This window comes from Cyprinodon variegatus, unplaced genomic scaffold (assembly GCF_000732505.1).
Source record: "Cyprinodon variegatus isolate N-32 unplaced genomic scaffold, C_variegatus-1.0 Scaffold2537, whole genome shotgun sequence".
Lineage (NCBI taxonomy): Eukaryota > Metazoa > Chordata > Actinopteri > Cyprinodontiformes > Cyprinodontidae > Cyprinodon > Cyprinodon variegatus.
Window position 1 is genome coordinate 1624 of NW_015152990.1, and position 6237 is coordinate 7860.

General features: G+C 35.4%; 1 long non-coding RNA gene across 1 annotated transcript; it reads left to right on the plus strand.

Moving 5' to 3' along the window:
- The first annotated feature begins 4571 nt into the window (after positions 1-4571).
- LOC107080937 lies at positions 4572-5672 on the plus strand. Its single transcript, XR_001481001.1, has 2 exons — positions 4572-4698; positions 5533-5672. It is a non-coding gene; the product is annotated as an uncharacterized LOC107080937 (long non-coding RNA).
- Positions 5673-6237: the final 565 nt, after the last annotated feature.

Genomic DNA, 6237 nt, shown 5'->3' on the forward strand with positions numbered 1-6237 from the left:
AGTTCATCATGTGTGCCTCTGAATCACTCTGAGATACCGGGAACTTTCCAGCTCTTAATTAATGATTCCTGGAGATATTATTACTGTCTAAAGATAAAGAGGATTAATGCGAAAAAGAGGATTCACAAAGATTGTGAATTGGAGGAAGTGGCGGCCTAGTGGTTAGAGTATAGAGTTTAGTATCCTGAGGTTCTGAGATTGAGCCCCACTCCCACAGTCTGCCACTTTGGTTCTCTGAACAAGACCCTAAACCTCACACTGCTCCCCGGGCGTCGCACAATGGCAGCCCAGTGCTCCCCAAGGGGATGGGTTAAATGAAGAGATCAATTTCTCCAATGGGAGATTAATAAAATTCAATTATTATTAACAATCTCATCATTGCTGAATCTTCTCATCCTGCACTCCTCTCTGAGTGACAGAGCTGCTCTTATTGATGATAGTTTGACTGAATCAGTAGCAACAATTCTCCATTCACTGGTCAGTTTGACATTCTTAGATATATTTAAAAATATATATTATTTCAAAAAGCATACACACAAACATTTCAAGCCATTGTTGTAATTTTGATTGCTGTGGTTTGTAAAAACAAATCCAAGTTCAGTGTTTCACTAAACCACATAGGATAATTGAAAATATATATTTAAAAGCACAATGCTTCTGAGAAGGATGGTGCATTTCTATTCTCTAAGCTTGGTTCTGCTGTGGAGCATGAAGGAGAGACGCTTCTGTTTAGTATTTGTCTGAGCGTGCCGACTCCAGCCTCAGTCCACTTCCTGTGAAAATATAAAAAAACACATTTTCTTTACAATAATTCGAAACCAGTTTCTGATGCACTTTTTCCTTCCACTCAACTTTCGATAAATATACCAGGATTCTTCTCTACCAATGTTCTGTCTTGGCTTATGCTCCATGAAGATTGTTACAACTTTCTTCCCTATGAGTGCGTTGGCCATTACATAACATACCCCTTTTTTTTTCAACTTAATTTCAGGTATTAATTACTTTTAAGCTGTTATCAAGGTCAAAAGTTCTTCATTTGTCACCCTGGAGTGTCATTTCAGTAGGACGAAATTTCAGTTTTGGTGCATCCAAGAAAAGACAAAACACACAGACAATATAATAAAAAGATAATGTGACAAAGACAAAGATAATGTGACATCTTGCAGGAACATCGAGAAGGATTAGAGGTGTGTTTATTATATCTGGGCATTGTGTGTGTGAAGTAAGTCCATGAAGCTGTGGGTCAATGTCCTTGACAGATGTAACAGTTTCTCAGCCGACCAAGAAAGCAGCTTCAGAGATGTCTTCAGGAGAGGGAGGGGGGCATAGGGCACAGCCTCATATTTACATTTCATCATGGGAGAATTGAGTAGATTAAGGCCTCTCAAGACCAGTGGGGAGCCGATTTCCAGATAGAGACAGAGTGTTTGGGTCAGACTGGCTGTTTGGTTTTTTTCTGCCAGCCTTTAGAGTTTGTGTTGGAGTCTCATCATGGTAGGACAGATTTTATGGACCACTCCACCAAGCGAGCCATCCTCTGACATGTTACAGTCAGCATGTATATATATATATCTATATATATATAGATATATATATATATAAAAATCCATATTCTAACTTTCTTGTATAATCTGTATATGGCTTCCATATTTATTTTTTATAGCCTCTTACAATTGCTCTATGTTTATATATACAATTTATAGTCCACACATAGATAATTTCTGTACACATGTAAATAAATATTTCTATCCTGTACAGCACTCCTGGATTGATGCAAACTACATTTCATGCTTTGTATTTGTGACAGTGTAATAACAATAAAGTTGAATTCTATTCTATATGTTTTATTATTCTGAGAACTCATTTGTTTGTGTGACTATTAGAACTTATATCAAAGATAAAATCTTAAAATCTGATGAAGTTTTGTCAATATCTCCCTTCTTTCTTCTCTTTTACCTTTTGTCCCTTTTTGTCCACATAGAAATGAATTATTCCCTACATAAATCATAATAAAACTATTTACATATATAAATCAAAGAGAGCAATATGGCGAAAGCGATAATGCTTAATGGGGAGTGGCGGCCTAGTGGTTAGGGCATAGAGCTTGGAAGGTTCAGAGTTTGAGCCCAACTTCCAGAGACTGCCACTCTGGGTCTCTGAGCAAGACCCTTAACCCCACACTGCTCCCCAGTTACCCCACGATGGCAGCCCACTGCTCCCCAAGGGGGGAGAGAGACAGCCCTGCTGCAAGGGGAGGGGTTAAATGCAGAACCCACATGCCAGCAGTAAGGAATATATATTTGGATTTTTTTTTTATTAAACTCAAGATTAATGCATCATATTAATTTAACTATATTTATACTAAATACATAAATAATTAGATAATATTTGTATTTGTAGAATTGATCGCTCAGATTCATATAACTTATTTGTTTCCACCTTGTCTGGCAGCTTGTTTGGAGTACCTGAATTTTTTGCTCTTATGAAGGTTAACTGAACCTCCCCTTCTGTAAAGTACTGAAAGATTTGGCTCTATATTGTTCATAAACAAATTTATATTCAAATCTGAAACTCTAAATAAACTAGCCAAATGTCGGGAACTCCTAGTGTCGCTTGAGTTTTTTATTAAAAGCACTCTCCTCACTGTTTTTCCATTTGTGGATCGCCAAAATAAGATTTTTCCTGATCAAAATACAACTCCTAGACCTAACTGTAATAATAAGTTACATTTTTGTAGAGGATATAAATTTTAGAAAGTGAAAAAAATATATATACTATTAAGAATTAAGTTTTATTTATCTATAAATGTTTACACATTTTAATTGGCTGTTCTGACATTTATCAGCCTAACTGAAAATTTATATATTTGAAAAGCATTTTTCATAGTTAAAATAATACTAATGCTGACCAGTAATATTAGAAATATGGAATCTATAGACATCCAGAATGTTTATTCTAAATGTGAAGAATGTCATTTTGTTTGAAATGGTCATTTAGACAAAGACTTTCTTTTTTCCAGATATCAGGAATACATATTCAGTAAAACTAGTACATATCAAAATGGCTTGCCACAGCTGTTGTATTACGGGATTATTTCTTGAATGGTAGTAGATCAATATATCTATTTAGGTGAAATCTTCTGGTGGAAATCTGCAGGTGAAAATGAAGTCAAAGAACTTTGTTCTAATATATAAAACCTGTGAATCTCCTGTGTCCCTCCTCATGTTCTTCAGTCTTCTTTTACACAGTAAATAAGGGGTTCTTTGCAGCTGTATTCCGGACGTTATCATCCCAATAAATGGCCGTTATAAGCAGCTATCAGTCCCATAGAATGCCTTCAGAGTATACCAGTAGGCTCAGTAGGTTGTTATCATTGAGTGAATCCTAATCCTAACCCTAAAATAATTAATTTTCCCTCAAAGAATTAGTGAATCTATTTCTGTGAAATCTGAAAATAATTTGAGTAGTTCTTCATGTACTGTAACTATAACAGAATTAGAAAAAAAAGGATCCATATATCGCTCATATTAAACAAACCAAAAACAAGTAATCTTATATCCTGTCATCTGAGTTGCAGAATCCTCTCCCCGTAAATATTTAATTCTCGGTGAAAAAGTGCCGATCATTATTTAATAAGATCCTCGTCAAACGGACATACAGTGTTTGTGTCATGGGTCTGTTTTTATGGACTGGCGACCTGTCCAGAGTGTCTCTCCCTTATAGAGAGATGGAGATAGGCACCAGCACCCTGCTGGGGATAAGTGTGATGAAAAATGGATGGATGGATTTCCTCATTATTTCTTTTTAGATTTTTTTATTCTTTCTTTGAATTTGTGTCTTTGACAGATTTATTTTGCCTTATGAAACCATTATTTATGGCATGTAATTCATATTTGATAAAGCACACTCACTTGATCTCTAAAAGCCTGGCAGAAAATAACATTAAAACAACAAAGATCTTATTCAAATGAAAAATGTCGCTTTACCTCCCTGTAATGTATCTGGCTGCTGAGTTACTGGTTAGAACATTTCAGTTCATTGTTTGCTGGAGTTACTCATGGTGGGTAGAGCAACCTGACATTTTATTCAGTTTAGAGTATCACTACTTCTCAGTAATATGAGTAATAATTGTGTTTTTATGGACCTACTTGTGTATTTAATAAAGTGACAGTATCTATAACTGAAGTCAAACTAGTTTACAAAGGTAAGGTAAGAGTAATTATCCTCACCTGCTGCTTTATTATTCTATCCATTCAGAAATAAAGTAACAGCCACGTATATCTTTCATCCGCCAGCAGATGGCGCTAGTGTTTAATTTCCATGATCAGACGTCAGATTTAAAGGTTTAAAGTGAATAGGTTTTACATTTCCTCTACATAGACTTAGTGACGGTTTTTGGTGGAAATTAGCTCAGTTGTAGAATAATTGTTATTTTGTTTTGTTTTTTAAACTCCTCTTGGTTTTAAAACGTGCATAAAACTTCGCACATAGCCTACATGCTTGTATTTCATTGGTCTATTCAGGACTAGGAAGTGTCAATGAGTCTTATTTTAGAGGGAGGATAAGATCCACTGCATCTGTTCAGCGTCTGCATTGACAACATGCGGCCTTTAATGCTGCTGAATGTATTTAATTTATTCGTTTGTTGTTTGACTGAAGGGACCTTGCATTCTCCTAGGATGGTGTTTACAGCCAAAGGTAAGACTTCAGAACCTCCATAGATTAAATTTGGGAGTATTTTTACATTTGTTATTTTTTTATATGGGTGTTTGTATTTACATCCCATAACATTAATAATTGACATGCGTTTTACGATTATGAAATGCATTTGTAAAGAAAAGAGTATTTACATTTCAATCAGACATAAATTTGAACTTAAAAAGTGATCACCACTAGTTTTTAACATTTTAGACAAAAGTAAGAAAAAACAACAAAAAGCTCATTTAAATCCTTCTTTAAAAAAAAAAGAGAAAAAAAGAAAAATAACAATAAGAATTGGGTGCCAGGTGATGTTATGTGGAAATGAAGACAGTTTTTGACTTTAACCATTGAGGGACAACAGATTTCTAGAGACATTTTTAGGACCCTGTGTTCTCCGCAATCTCCCCACTTCTGTTCGTTGATGGTTTTTCCATTTGAACAACAGAGGCTTCCTTCAAAATCGTAACATTTTGGTCACCAAAAAGTCAACACCATTACCTGTAACAAAAAACTAAATGTGTCACATCATTAAAAATCATTGTGGGAAGGTCACATGTTCTCTGGTAAAGGCTCGTGTCCCAAATTTACCTGATAAGGTAAATGCATGTATAAATGTTTTTTTTTAGTCAAAATGAAGCTCATGATCATAATTTGACAGAGTCTGCAGGTTTGAGGGATTATGTGACATAAACAAAACTTAAAATGTTAGTAAATGCTCATATCCATTCCACATAAAAAGCCTGGTTTTTAGTATTTGTTAAAATAGAATAAAAGGAATGGCTGCAGATATGCATACGGCTAATTTTACCCCCTATCTGTCTTTAATTGCAGAGTCTGAGGTTAAAAACCTTTCGTTACCTGAACAACATTTGCCGGGTGTGATGCTTCTGGAAGGACAGCCGGATACTGTTGTGTCTTTTGGAAAGACTTCTGTGGTTTTATACAAAATGGGCAAGACTGTGACATCGGTGGGGCTCAATTTAATCTAAATGAAACTGAGAACATTAAACAGCTCCAGAATTTTACTATCATTATAATCTAAGTAAAAGTCCTCTGTGTTTCTCCACAGGTGGAAAAGAAGGTGGATTTGAAAGAATTGACTGGCAATGTGAGAATCACAGTAACATCAACACCATCTGTTGTCCTTTCCACTGTTCTTATTAAATTCTTTGATTTTTAGAACTCCTACATCATTTTGGTCCATCAGAGGGAAGAAGGGAAGCCACTGATTGTGTGTGGGAATGGGAATGAAAGGAGGTGCTGTGAAATGGTAGGAATTCACAGATGTTTTAACAAGAACTGTTGTTGTTTTACATCCAGGTGAAAAAAAGCAAATCATATGCAGGAATGCTCTGTTCTCCAAAAAAAAAAACTGAAATAAGTGCAGTTCCTCTGTTTTGTTCAGCGACTGCAGGCCTAAGGGATATAAACCACATTATTTTACAGAGTTGATTTGTTTTGTTTTTTTCTTGTTTTTTACAGGATCTGTCAAACAACTCACTCACATGCATTTCCAGAACTCGGATAAATTTAAAT